Source organism: Callospermophilus lateralis, chromosome 16 (assembly GCF_048772815.1).
Source record: "Callospermophilus lateralis isolate mCalLat2 chromosome 16, mCalLat2.hap1, whole genome shotgun sequence".
Lineage (NCBI taxonomy): Eukaryota > Metazoa > Chordata > Mammalia > Rodentia > Sciuridae > Callospermophilus > Callospermophilus lateralis.
In genome coordinates, this window is record NC_135320.1 from 16,520,732 (window position 1) to 16,535,721 (window position 14,990).

The 14,990-nt window shown below is 39.6% G+C and overlaps 1 protein-coding gene and 1 long non-coding RNA gene across 4 annotated transcripts in view; one reads left to right on the top strand and one right to left on the bottom strand.

The window, feature by feature from the left end:
* Rb1cc1 (RB1 inducible coiled-coil 1) overlaps positions 1-9,513 on the bottom strand; it is a 74,173-nt gene extending 64,660 nt beyond the window's left edge. For 2 of the 3 annotated variants that reach the window (XM_076836237.1, XM_076836233.1), the window contains exon 1: positions 8,679-8,840. The gene's annotated coding sequence lies outside the window, so the exon portion shown is untranslated. Of the gene's footprint in view, positions 1-8,678; positions 8,841-9,490 lie in introns of those variants that run through there. The other variant, XM_076836236.1, reaches the window with a different exon arrangement.
* On the top strand, positions 9,134-14,788 carry LOC143382225 (uncharacterized). Its single transcript, XR_013088942.1, has 2 exons — positions 9,134-9,288; positions 14,492-14,788. It is a non-coding gene; the product is annotated as an uncharacterized LOC143382225 (long non-coding RNA).
* Positions 14,789-14,990: the final 202 nt, after the last annotated feature.

Below are 14,990 nucleotides of genomic sequence, written 5' to 3' on the forward strand. Positions count from 1 at the left end.
GTATTGGGACATCACAAGAGAGAACTGTCAAAATACATCTATTATATTCTTAAACTCACAGCAATTAACTTTGTGAGATTGTGATAGATAACATACCAAACAGAACAGATCCAGTTAAATGTTTAGATGCACACACAGAAATATACAATAAAGGTAAAATTTTCAAAAGAGTAAAAGAGTGAATTTTTCAAGCAATAGTATTATGACCAGTGGCTACTCATAACATGGGGAAAAATATACTGTACATGCTTACTTAAAAATGAGAATAAAGTTACACAGTATACCATTTTTTATCCTTTGTAATATCAATATTGATTAAAATGCTACTAAGTGTTGACAAGATAACAGTGACAGAACACGTGCACATCTCTGACAAGAATATAAATCTGTGTAACTTCTGAGGAAATCTAATCAGCAATGTGTATCAAAAATGTACAAACTGGAAATTCTGTGTAAATACACTGGAAGTAAATAAGACAAGTGTACAAAGGTATATAAACCCATCGGTTTTCTTACACCATTATTATCAACAATAAAAAATTAGGAAACGGACTACCATTAAAGCGTGGTTTACATAAATTATGACTCATCACATGATTTCAGATTGTGAATTTTATTTTTATTTTATAATTAATGCAAAGGAGTGTGTGTGTGTTTGTATACAGCATTAAAAAAGTCTGCAACTAGCCTGGTGCAGTGGTACATGCCTGTAGTCCCATAGAAAGCTGAGATGGAAGGATCACAGTTCAAAGCCAGACTCGGCCTCAGCGAGGCACTAAACAAGTCACTGAGCCCCTGTCTCTAAATAAAATACAAAATAGGTCTGGGAATGTGTATAGTGGTCGAGTGTCCCCGAGTTCAATCCCCAGTACCAACCCCACACACCAAAAAGTCTGCAACTATTTAGCCAGGTGTAGTAGCACACACCAGTAATCCCAACTCCGGAGGCTGAGGCAGAAGAATTGTGAATTCAAAGTCTTAGCAATTTAGGGAGGCTCTAAGCAACTCAATGAGATACTGTCTCTAAATAAAATGCAGAAAAGGGTTGGGGGTGTGGCTCAGTGATTGGGTGTCCCTTGGTTCATTCCCCAGTACCAAAAAAAAAAAAAAAAAAAAAAAAACAGGGGCAGGGTGCTGGGGATGTGGCTCAGTGTTTAAATGCCCTGCACCTTGGGTTCAATTCCTGGACACACACCTCCAAAAAAAAAAAAAAACTGGAACTATTTACCACAAATCTTTTCAACACTGGCTATATCTCTAGGCCTTTCTCCAATTTCTTTCTTTCTTTCTTTTTATGAAAAAAAAAATCACATTTATAATCAATAGAATAAAACTTATTTCTATTTTTAAAAAGAAAAAGAATACTCTATGCATTACACAGTAACCTTCACTTTTTGTCCTAGAACTAAGAGTGCAAGACAAAGTTCCCAACCAGTTTTCCTCATTTCAGCATTCAATGCGAGATCCCAGTGGAGTTCTGCCCCACACCATTCTAAATTCTTGATCATTCCACTAATTATATAAAAAGAGAGAGACTAGAATTGTGAAAAGAATTGAGATGTGGCATCACAAGACCTACACTGAAGTAGTACTCCTACTAATTATGTACCTTTGATTGAATCCATCTAACAAGTTTTTATTTAATTACAAAAAGAAAGAAATGACTTATCTTAGAGGGCAGGGTGCACAAACCTGTAATTCCAGGGGCTGAAAAGGCTGAGGCAGGATGATCAGGTTCAAGGCCAGAAACTTAGTGAGGCCCTAAGCAACTTGGCAAGACTATTTCCAAAAGGGCTGGAGATGTGGCTCAATGGTTAAATGGCCATGGGTTCAACCCCTGAGGACATGCTTCCCTCCCCCGCAAAAATTACTTATCTTAGGATGATTTTTGAGGCTTTAAGGAATAATGTTCACATATATGAGTTGGGCAAATTATAATGTGTAATACAAGCATCAGCTAATGTCATTAATGAATCCAGAATTCTTGTCACGAGGTCAGGACTAGCACTACCTGATGTGAAATATTTCCAATTATAAATCCTATAACTAACTCTAACAATGTATCTAAACTTATGCCACACCTTGATGCTGAACTGAACACAGCATGCTAAGTAGAAGCTATACTCCCAACCCAACATGCCTAGATTTCAATTCAGTGCTTTTTGTTTAAAATTATTCCCGAACTTCATTGTACACAAAACTATCATTCTGCTACCCTCAACTTTTTCTGTCTAAATCCTATGTATTTTTTCCTTTATAACTAAACCCTTGTTTTCCCATGTCATACCCTTAACTAAAGTAGTAAGCCTGCAAATTCTGTCTGCCTTTTAAATCCCTATCCTCAGGGCTGGGGATGTAGCTCAGTAGTAAGAGCATCCCTGGATTCAATTTTCAGCACTGAAGGAGAAAAATAATAATGTTGAAAGTGAAACTGAAATCAAGCCAGGGACAAACCAGTGATCCCAATGTCTTAGGAGGTGTCTCTGGAAGCTCAGGCATTATGATTGCAAGTTCAAGGCCAACCTGGGCAACTTAGAAGATCTCGAACATAGCTCGGTGGTAAAGCACCACTGGGGGTTCAATCCACAGTACTACAATCAATCATATAAATCTATTATAGTCAGGCTGCTTCCCTCCTCAGCTGTCTTCCCTAGAGAGCCTTCCAACTGCCTACAGAAAGGTACAAATGGCCCAACATGCTGTGGTTTATTTGCAGCTACCTTTCCTGTGACCTCTGGCTCAGTACCCAGATGATTTCATTTAATTTCATTATCTGCCAACCCCTTTAAGTATGTGAAAATATCAACTCTGATATAGGCTTAAGTAACTTACAAATGGTAGTAGTCTTTGGAATAAAATTTATCTGTATTTAAATCAATCCATCCAGTGTCTGCATATCAATATGATCTATAAACTAAAAGCATACCTTTTATAGATTAGGTGAGATAGGAATAATGTACTTCAGACTCAGTGCCAGGAAAATACTAAAAATTTCAAAAATAATGGCAATTATGGGTCTAGTTAAACTTCAGCATTCAATAGCTTCCTAATTACCCATCTCTCTACAAGTAGTCTGTACATGAAACCTATTTTCACTCTACATATTCCTCCAGGTAAAATTCCCATATCTGTTTTTCTAAAATTTAAAGTTCTATTACAATTTCTGGTGTTACCTGGTCACAAGTGACTCAAGGTGTTATTTTTCCCTCTTCTCAATTTACAGAGCTCCTAACTAGGTATATATAATGTAGTATGAATTATGTAGGTTTAAAAAAAAAATCACATCATGAAAGGACAATTTGTTCTTCTGAAATCCTTCCCCTTGGCTCTAAGTAAGAGGAAAAAGGGAAGGGATATTTAAAAAAGTATGGGCTCTACTACATTTATTTCCAGATGTGTCAGAGTAACAACTGAACTTATATGCCCATACATAAAAGAAGCAGAAGGCATCTCATAAAACACTGTCCATCCAATTTAACAACTGGAGATTAATATTTTGAGATTACAACCATGATGACTAGCCAATTATTCAAGCCCACTGCAAGTTTAATGTAGTCAAAACTTAGAATTAGCACCTTTATATGAAGAGATGAAAAGGAGAAAACTGTGAAGATGAATTCTGACCTTCAATACTAAACATTCATTCATTATTCACCCAATAATTTGGGAGTTTCTAAGTATGCCAGATATTGTACCAGGGGCTAGGACTAAAAATACTTTAAAGCTGCTTTCAAGCTGAATAGAACACATGAGATGTGGATGTTATCAGATAAGGCAAACTAAATGCTTTATAAAGAAAAGATAAATCAGAATAATTTTGCCAGTGTCCTAACTCTGCGAACTGCAATTCTTAGCAATTCGATGTAACTGAGGGTTTACCAGTTACAGAAGCAATGAAAATAATGTTTCTACAAATGGAGTGACTAGGTTGCCCAAGGACTGAAAACTGGGCACTAGCCTCTCCAAAAAAGATGTATTCCCATCTGATACTATCTTTTCTCTGCCAAGGGGAAAAGAGGAGAAAAAAGGCAAGAAGAATAAATCATACATCTTCCTCACATTCTCCAAAAGAAAACTATCTTCATAAAGGTCTAGGGTCTCCCAAATGTATGTCTGCAAGTAGCCAAGCTGCCTCATGTAAGGAAAGCACCAAATTAGAAGGTAGCATTTGAAAGTTAGTGCCCAAAGACAGCAAACAGGAAAGCAAAAATGGCAGACCAAAAATGTATTTAACAACAAAAATGAAAAAGTTTAGAGTTTATATCCCAGACTTATTCCCTAAGTATATAGGAGACATAGAGATACAGATTTATTTGGTTTTATAAAAATGAGATGGTGCTATACATGAATCAATGTACCATGCTTGAATCATATAAATCTATCTGCATCAGTACAAACACATCATCCATTTGTGTCCTATCATTCATTAAAAAAAAAAAAGATAAAATGCATGACTTGAGTGAAAATAATCTGGTTGCATGTTTTTTAATATATATTTTAAAAGTAAAAGTTTTTTACATTACCTATGACAAATATTAAAATTAGCTTGTATTAAACCGAGACTACCTGTAAACAGCAATATCAAAAAAGCATGTGCTACTGGGTGCAGTGGTGCACACCTGTAATCTCAGCAACTCAGGAGGCTGAGGCAGGAGGATTCCAAGTTCAAGACCAGCCTCAGCAACTTATTGAGACCCTTAGAAACCTAGTGATATCCTGTTTTGAAACAAATAAAAAGGGCTGGAGATGTGGCTCAGGGGTTGAGTGCCCCTGGGTTAAATCCCCAGCATCACCCCCACTCTGCAAAAAAGAAGCATATGCAAATCTGTCATCTTCAGTAAAACAGTTACCAAAGGCCATGGAGATAAGTAGTATGGTACTGAATTAAACTTTCAACAGATGTGCTGGACAGTTACTGACCAACTGTTAGGTGTAGAATATGAAGAGAAAGACTATCTGGATAATTGAGTCAGTAACAAAACAAATAGATCAATTATTTCCATATCAGCATAATTATAAACCAATAAAGCATAAAAATTTGAAAAGCAAAATCATGGATGAAGGGAAAAATTGTTATTCCACAATCCTTAGGGCACTCACTGAATAGCTGTGAAAGCAAACACTAACCAATAAAAGAAAGGATGCTGTTAACACTCAAGTACTCATGTACTTGCAAAAACTAATTTATCAGAACCTTAATTTTACAGAGAGATGGAAAGAAAGGCCATGGTCTCAGGGCCATGGACAATGGAGGTTCAATTTATAGGCAAATCAGGTTTCCTAAGTCCAATACGAAGAATCAAAAAAATGTAATAACCTTTACATTCTTTTATCTGATAGTGAGTACACACTTTTCAACCTAGAACTCCACAATCTGCTAGTCTTCTATCCATCCTACCACCTCAAAGCAATCTACATCTGTCATTTTACACAAATTTCCAATGATTCACTATTTCCTATAAATACACATACACAACTAGTCCCTCTAGTCCACTGGCACATTACTGGAGCTGTGTGTTGCAGGAATTTTCAGGAAGGAATGAATTTGATTCTAACTGCTTTCCAAATCTTGCTGGGTTTCCTGGAACCCACCTCTGTGCCTTTATACATACAGCCTGTAGAGTATATTACAGTTTCCTTACTGTGACTTAATTATTTGTACAATCCCATTTTTCTACTCTTGTCCCTCACTCATGCCAGTCCATCTTCAGAAACCTCTTCATTTTTCCTTATATATACCTTGAATCTCCTGAGCCTTCACACTTACAATTCCTTGTGTCAAAAATATTCCTTTCCCCAGATGGACAAGCATCTAACCCCCCCTTAATTCTCTTGGGTCTTTAGTCAAAAGCCCGTCACCCAGGCCTTCACAGGCCATAGTATCTAAAGTTTCAAATCCATTCCTCAATCCTCCCATCCCTGCCTTTTCTCCTTAGCAATTATGTACTGTCCATTTTATTTTTAATGAAGACAGAATTTGGGTTTGTTCACTGCTGCATCCCCATCTTCTGGAGCAGTACCTAGTGGGTACACAATAAGTGTAAGTCACAACTCTAAAATAGCTAGGAATTTTTAAATAGAGACAAAGAGACTTATCCATGTTACCTTATGCTTTTTCCTCCCCCAAATCTCCTCCTAAACCCTACAGAAGCTCAAATTCCTTGATGTTCCAATAATGCCCATAGTTGTTTTTATACATGACTCCAATTTTACTTTTCAAAGGAACAACGTCTAAAAAACTCTTCTTCTTGTTTCAGTGCTGCAGTTTCATAGCCCATAAAAAATTCTAACATTCCAGAGTTAATAATTGAGTCTCTTCACTGTGGTAAGTAAATAACAAAAAGGATCATGAGTGTTTGTGAAGATCATGAATACTGGTAAAAAGGAATTGCTAGATTTTCATTTATGCTTCCTCAGCCAGTATTTCTGACAAAACAGTGTAATTGGGGCAAGAGAATATTATTACCTGAATGAAAAAAATTTTACTAGCTTTCTTCTAGAAACTAAAATAATCCCAGCAACTCAGACAGCTGACAGGAGGATCACAAGTTTGAGACCAGCCCCTCTAATTCAGCAAGGCTCTTGGTGTATCCCTACCCCCCCCTCTCTCACCATATATATATATTAGTATTAAAAGGGTGGGGACACTGTGGATGTAGTAAATAAAGTGCCTCTGGGTTCAACCCCCAGTACCAAAAAAATAATCAAGTAATATACGTGTACCAAGTAAAGCATACAGTCCTCAAATACATGCTAAATGTAAATAAAAATTTAAAGAGAATTCCTAAATTATAAGCCAAATAAAAAAATCTTTAAACTTAAATTACATGTAAATTTAACACTATGGCATTTAAAAGAGGTCTTGGGGCTGGGATGTGGCTCAGTGGTAAAGTGCATGCCTAGCATGTGAGAGGCCCTGGGTTGGATCCCCTTTGCTCAAAAAAAAAGCAAAACAAAACATAAGTCTTGTGTCCTCTGCCTTTTTGGCCTTCATGAATTTAATTTGTAAAGTCAATCTGCTATGCATTCTGACCTGCTGTTTGTCAGCAAGGCCCAGAAAAACTTTTAAAGCCAAGAGTACTGTTTCACTGTCTTCACTGACATCCTGATCAGGCCCAAAAACACTATTCAATTTGATTAACATTAAAGATTTAAAACAAGACTAAATGATTTTAAAACACAGCCTGAAGCCAGGTGCAGTGCCTCAAGCCTAAAATCATCTTCAGCAACTTAGTGAGACCTTGTTTCAAAATAAAAAGAAAAAGGGCTTGGGATGTAGCTCAGTAATAAAGCACACCTGGATTTAATCCCCAGTACCTAAATAAATAAACAAAGACACAGCCCGAAAAAAAAATAAATAAAACATGGCCTAAGCCCATATCAAATATCCATCATAGATTTATCAACAAACATACCTAAAGCATCCATTAAATAAAACTATCTAGTGTTTTGTAGACAATCATTAACGTTAAAAAAAGACAGGCATATTACTGTGAAAATACGTTTATTCAAGCCACGTTGTTAACAACACTAAATACAAAAAGTATTTCACACTTGTAGTTATGGTCCTCTTACAGATCCAATAACCCAAATAATAAAATCAGCCAACTTCCTTCAGAATTCCCTTTCACTTCTCATCTGACCACAAGTGCAAGGACTATCTTTTTATCAACTATCAAAGTACAGTAACATTCTTGATTGAACACTCAAGTCTTTTTAAAACTGCTAACTTTCCAAGCCTTCACGTAAATGACACAAACCCCATCAATACAAAAACTTCTAAACTACACTTAAAAAAAGGTTAGTAAAACGGGTGCTTTTTAATGTTCATAGCAGACGAGAACATTACCATGTCCCGTAGTGACTTTTTCAATGGTAAGCACATTAGTGTTCCTTGGCATCCAGGCCTACCTATACCACTTCATGATATGACCACACTTAGGAGTCACATCGGAGAAGCCTAGATTACGAAACCATAAACAGAAAACACAGCACATCCACTGGCCGGCGGAAGAAACTATTGCCACTCCACTCAGAAGCTGCCACTTCTCTTGTTAGTAAATGTATTTTTGTTTCTACCAAAGAAGTTGTGAAATCCGAACACACACCCCATCCCAAATCTATCAGTGAGGCGGGCGGAGGCTGAGTCATTCCTAGGAGTAACTTTACACCGATCCTCGCACTCCAGGGGGTCGGACAAAGACCTCATCTCTAGGTTCCTCCCTTTCTGCGCCTCGACCCAATCCCACTCTCCGGTTTCTTTAGCCCAACACACCTCTAGAGCTGAGCACAGGCTACGGTGACCAGGGTGAGGCTGCATCCCGGTGGGTTCGGGCTTCTCTTGCCCTCGACCACTCCCGTAATTTCACCAGGTGTTGAACAGCAGCGCTCTCGAGAAGTGGCCCTGGGGACCTTAGCTGAGGAAGACCCAGGCAGCCCCATACACCCCGCGGCCCCGTGGAGCATCGACTCGAACCGCTTTTGTCTCCGAGAGCTGACGCGCTCGGAAGGCGGCCTCTGTGCAACACCTGCGGGGGCCGGACTCCGGGCACCGTGGCGAACACACCTGCGCGGGGGGACGGCCGAGACCCAGCGCCCCCGACCCACACTGCCAAGGACTGCCGAGCGGCAGTGGTGTCCAGATGGGGGAAGGGGACGCGGGCGGCGGCGACACTTACCCGGCAGCGCCTTCTCCTCCGCCGGCGACAGCAGAGCCGGCGGCCCCCGGCACCATCTTCCGCCACCGCCTAGTCCTCAGCGGCGGCTACCAACCGCCCATTCGGCACTGCCAACCGACACAACCGCCGGTGTCCCGGGCGCCCGCCCGCCCGCCCGCCGCCGCCGCCGCCGCCGCGGCCCCGAACTACTGGTAGAAGGGAGGGGTCAGGGCGGAAAAGGACGCAGTCAGGCCCCTCGGCTCTGGTTAGAGGACCGGGAATCAGCGGGACCGCGGCCAGTCAGAGCCGAGGGGCCCGGGCAACCGGAGGACCCCGAAACAGTGCCGAGGGCTTGGCAGGGCCGCGGACACGGCCGCGGCTGGGTTTGTTATTGTCGACTCCGACTCTTCCTCCGCGGAGCACGCCGGGAAACGGCCAGCTGCGGGGGAGGGGCGCACCGGGAGGCGTAGGTTATCGTTTGCGCAGGACCGGAAGTCTGTAGGCTGCCGGGAAAGGGGCGGCTCCGCCTCCGGTGGCGTTGGGCTTGCCTGGCAACTTGGCTGTCCTGCCCTGACCTGGGAAGATTTTGCTGGTGTGTGCTAGTCGCCGTCCTGGCGCGGACTTCCCCAAGGTGAGTTTGACCTTCCTTTGGTACAGCGAGTAGGCCCGAGCTAGGGCAGACCCCCGCTGAATTTTGGATCAGTCCCAGCTAAAAAAAGTTATTTCCCTCACCTATGGTGGGCAGGGAGCGAGACCACCCAGAGTTTGGGGGCCCCCATAGTCTTGTTTCCAGGATAGCCCTAGGGTAGGATAAAGGCGACAATATGAGTTACCTGGAGGTCTGTGCCCTTGTGGAGTAATTCTGCCACCAGGGCCCCCAACCGCTGGAACTGTGCCTTAGTGTCTTCTCAAGGGTCCGGTGGCATCCTTTTGTTCAGACCTGAAAGAAAACGTCCCAGAGGGAATTAACGCTAGGTCGATTGGAATGGAATTGTAAGCGCTACCACTACCGGTTTTCAGCTTTGTAAGTACTGAGTACTTAAGTAGGTTAGTGGTTAACGAGAACGCTCAAGGACGGGAGAGAGTTTCAGGGGAATCCTGGCTCTGTGAACATAATCAGTCCCAAGCAGTGACTGGAAGCCACCCACAGAGCTCGCTTTTAAAATCTGAAGAGTGAATGTTAAGCGTAGAATAATTATATAATACTTTTACAATTCCTGTAATATCCAGGAATATCTGGTTAATGTAAAAAAGTTCAGAGGTCAGACCTTTATGTCACCAGAACTTACGAGTTGTCTAGCAGTAAAAGGACACCAAACTAAGCAAGGTTTGCCGTCTTTTACATTTATGGTGGATAGTGAGACCCTCTGACTGGTAAGCATTAGTGATTCCCAGTTCCCACCACACTGACCAGGTGTCTGAAAGTTAATAAAGCTAGGCTGTGTTTACCACTGTGTTTTTAAATTTGCAGTACTACATATAAAAATGTTGTCTGCAGACAAATCTCTGTATGATCTTTGGCGTGTCATGTTGCTTGTTCAGTTTTTTAAAGCTGGAATTGTATCTCACCACTCCAGCAAAATAGAGCAGCAGTGAAAATTAAGCATTAAATTGCTATTATGCCTTAGGGAAAGGTGTAAACTGGCAAGTCTGATGAAATCAGTCACAGCATAGTAATTAGCACATAGAAAATACTCCATAAGGATGATTTGGGCCATATATCAACCATGGGAAAACAACAATGTAAAACTTCTAAAGAACATATTGGTACTTGTTCTTCCTCTTAGTTTATCAGTGACATTCCTCATTACAAATACAATCGAACTTAAGATGTGAAAATTTTACTTACACCCATGACAATCTATTAAATAAAATACCAGAAATGACTGATTCACACCTTATTTTACACCTCCATTGTAAATGTTTAGGTTGTATATGTCGGAAATTCTTTCCTAGAGATAAAATGTGTTAATATTGATTCTTTTATATAAGTGTAAATATCTTAAGGAAATGTTGTTGTTGTTTTATTTGTTTTGATACTAGGGAGTGAATCCAGGGGCACTCAACCACTGAACCACATCCCCAGCCCTTTTTTGTATTTTATTTAGAGACAGGGTCTCCCTGAGTTACTTAGTGCCTCATTAAGTTGCTGAGGCTGGCTTTGAACTCACAATCCTTCTGCCTCAGCCTCCCTAGCTGCTGGGATTACAGACGTGTGCCTCCACACCAGGCTAGAAATATGTTATTAATAGTGAGTACATGTGTCCATAGTATAAATCCATGTTTATTTTCCTTCATACCAAGCCTGCTGAATGCCCTCTGTCCTCTCCCTCAATAAACAAGGAAGGGAGCATCACATAACTAAATGAAGAGTGCTGAAACTGTTTTGAATTTTCTAAGTCATTTGCCATTATATCAGTCTCATATCTCCCCCTTCCCTTCGAAGCTGTATCTCCTTTTGTTCTATATCCCTTTTGGGTGCTCCTATGTCCTTGTCCATTTATTTGGTTCTCTTCCAAGTTCTTAGGTAATTGTAACACACTGAGAATAATGCAAAGATAAGGTGCTGGGTGAGATGAGAAAAAAGACACTTGGCATCTTTGCATAAGTGTTCTTCTAATTAGTCATTTTAGATATTTTGGTATAATTTTAGTAAGAGCAAAAGAAGCAATTTCTTTAAGAGGATTCTGGAAGGATTATATAGGGCCCACTGATAAATACCCGAAGTACTTCAAATCAATTCAAATCTTTAAAATCCTATTTTTTCTTTACGTCTCAATTTCAGTGTTGAATTGTCTTTCCCTGACATGCCTGCAATCTTTTGAGTGCCTGAACTGCTGACTATAAGCTATTTTTAAAAGATGAACTGTTTCTGCAATACCTGGTTCTACAGTGGTGTACATTCTATTAATAAGCATTTGTTGGCAGTGCCCCACGTCTTATTCAGGTCCTCAATTTGTACCTGTACTGACCCCCTATTAGTCTCCATTATTTACTCCATCCAAGACTACTGTAACCCTGCCTCTTTCCTTCTTAACAGTCTTCACTTCCTTTTGGGTACTAGATACAATTTAAACCTCTTAGTGGTACAGAAAATTTCCATAATTAGGCCCTAGCCCATTTCTACAATTTTATCTCCTGGTATCTCTCTTCTTTATACATGCCTTATGTAAATTTGCCTGCCTGGAAATGTTCTTGCCCACTTACTTTCTAAGTCATCCTTTAAAACAGCTTGGGCATTGGCAGCTTCCAACTTCTAAACAGACTGGTAATCATTAATCCTACTGTTCCATATCACACAACTGTAAAATTTTTATCTCCCTTAAATTCAAGAGAATTTAAGATTAGTAATTCCCCCACACCCAATATTGGTGATAGAACTCAGGCATGTGCCAGGTAAGCACAATACCACTGAACTACATCACCAGCCCTTTTTGTTTTGATTTTGAGACAAGGTAAGTTCTTGCTAACTTGCCTAGGCAGCCATGAAGTACTCCTGCCTCAGCCTCCCCAGGTAACTAGGATTATAGGCATGTGCCACCACATTGATGAAATGATTCATTATTAACTTAAATTCCTAGAACATTTTGGGGAGCTTGCTACAGTTGACAGAAGTATTTGTTGAGCCCAGCATGGTGCCACACGCTTATAATCCCAGTGGCTTGAGAGGCTGAGACAGGAGGATCACAGGTTCAAAGCCAGCTTCAGCAACATTGGGAGGCTCTAAACAACATGATGAGACTCTTTCATAAAATAAAAAAAGAAAAAGGGCTGGGGATGTGTCAAGCACCCACGGCTTCAATCCCTGGTTACTGTCCCCCACAAAATTCTAGAATGTAATAAGTACTGCAAATATTTATATTGAAGGCCACTAAATAAGTTACTGTGGAAAATTCTTGCCTTCAAATACCGTAAAGGCTAGTACAGGGACCATTCAACAAAATTTAGAGGCAGGTTTATGTGGCATTAATCCTTTACCAAAATACATTCAGGATATTAGGAAGATTGTAATACACCTCTTAAATTTTGCCAACTGTTCGATTTTTTTTTTTATTTCACTTAGCATATGCGTTAGATATTTCTCTAACAACTTGGTGTCATTACACTCATTTTCTTTCAGGTTATATTCAAAGCAGCAATCACAAGTCATGTAATTTTGCTTTATTCAAAGTATGAATCATAATTATTATGCATTTTAAAGGATTAACAAGATGTACTGTTTCAGACTTTGTTTGTAAAATCAGAACTAATTTGGTGTACATGATCATGTGCTATTTAGAGGCTGTGAGCTCTATGATTATTAAGTTAATATTTTCAGTACTATTTACAGTACCTTAAAGCTGCCCTACGCAGTTGGTCTGTTGGTACTCATACATATTAAGGATAATGATGATAGTTAATTTATACATGACTGTTTTAAAAGCTAGTGAGCAACACTGTTTCAAATGCTACAAGAAAATGTTTCAAAAAATTTAATGCAATAGGTTGAGACAAAACATTTACAAACATTTTACACGTTGAAAGAGATATCTCCTTAGCATGATTTTATTAGGTTCCTATTTTTCATTATTTAAGAGTTTAGCAAAGTGTCCCACAGTAAGCTGGACATGGTGTTGAAAACCTGTAATCCCAGAACTCACTAGGCTGAAGCAGGAGAATGACAAGCTCCAAGGCCAGCCTGAGCAACTTAGCAAGACCCTCAGTAACTCGGTTACTGCACCCAGCTCTGACCTTAGTTCTTTATGACTTCTTTAAGGAAATATTGCTGATCATTCTTTGAATGTATTTTGCTTTTATTTTCTTTTAATGTTTGTACAAGAGCAGTATGATAAAAATGTATGAATGGGGGGCTGGAGTTGTGGCTCAGTGGTAGAGCACTTGCCCAGCATGTGTGAGGTCCTGGGTTTGATTCTCAGCACCCATATAAATAAATGAATAAAATAAATATCCATCAACATCTAAAAAATATTTTTAAAAAATGAATGAATGAAGCCTACCAATTTAGCAAGAGCCTCAGTTACAGCTTGTCTCAAAAGTAAAAAAGGATTAGAGAGATGTAACTCAGTGGGAGAAAGTCCCTGGGTTCAATCCCCAGATCCATCCCCCAAAACAATTTTTTTCCCAAAGTAGAGCTGACACTATTTCTCTTAAGGAGAAATACAGATACAGATGTCCAACTGACATCGAGGTGCTTGCTGGACTACAAACTTCTTTGAAGTCTACATTACAAAATACTTTTAGCATTTAATCAAGTACACACAGACAGGCCTCTATAGTAATGAAACATACCAGAAGAAAAATAACTTGCTGCTTGCAGCTGATTTTTTTCCATTCTCCCCGCCCCACCCCTGCCCCCTTACTAGTCTTGACCCACTGTTAATTTTACTGCCAACTAATAATTCAAAAGATATTTGATTTAATGACACAGGGCCCAGATCTTGAGATTCTTTGCTATTGTTTTTTCAAAATAACAAATAATTTGTTATTTTGATTGCATCTCAATAGTGGAGGGTGTAGTTATTAAAAACAAAAACAAAAAACAATACTACCTTACTGAAGCTTATAAAACACTTTTCATGGTGTCTTACATGCCTGATGTGGGCTTTAGAGTGATAAACCTGTTTTGCTATCCTAACAACCCTACTCAGTTTCTGTAAGCCTCTTCCAGTTTTACAGGTGAAGAACTGAGGTATGGAGAGGTTATTACTAATTTATTGTATTTCCTTTAAGCTAATATTTTGTTGTTGTCTTTGGTACCAGGGATTGATTGAACCCATGGATGCTGAACCACTGAGCTACACCCTAACCCTTTTTATTTTATCTTTTTGAGACAGGATCTCACTAAGTTGCTTAGGGCCTTGCTGAGTTGCTGAGCTGGCCTCAAACTTGGGATCCTCCTGCCTTGGCCTCACAAGTCACTGAGATTACAAGCATGCACCACTGCACCCAGCTCTGACCGTGGTTCTTTATGACTTCTTCAAGGAAATACTTGCTGATCATTCTTTGAATGTATATTGCTTTTATTTTCCTTTTAATGTTTGTACAAGAGCAATATGATAAAAATGTATGAATGAAGCCTACCAAAGCTTTTTAAATACATACAAAATAAAAAGTTATGTGATTTTTTTTTCCTTTGTGTGTACATTGTCTGCATTTTTACCACTACATCTTTGAAAATGTATCATCACATCATTTGTAACTTAAAATGGCTTCTGTTATTTATCGTACACAATTAAAGATTCTTACCCAATTTGCTGTTTATTTTAGTAGCATCAGTTTTTACTTTGCTTCCCTTTGTTTTAGTCTATCCTACCTGATGTCCATGCGTATGAT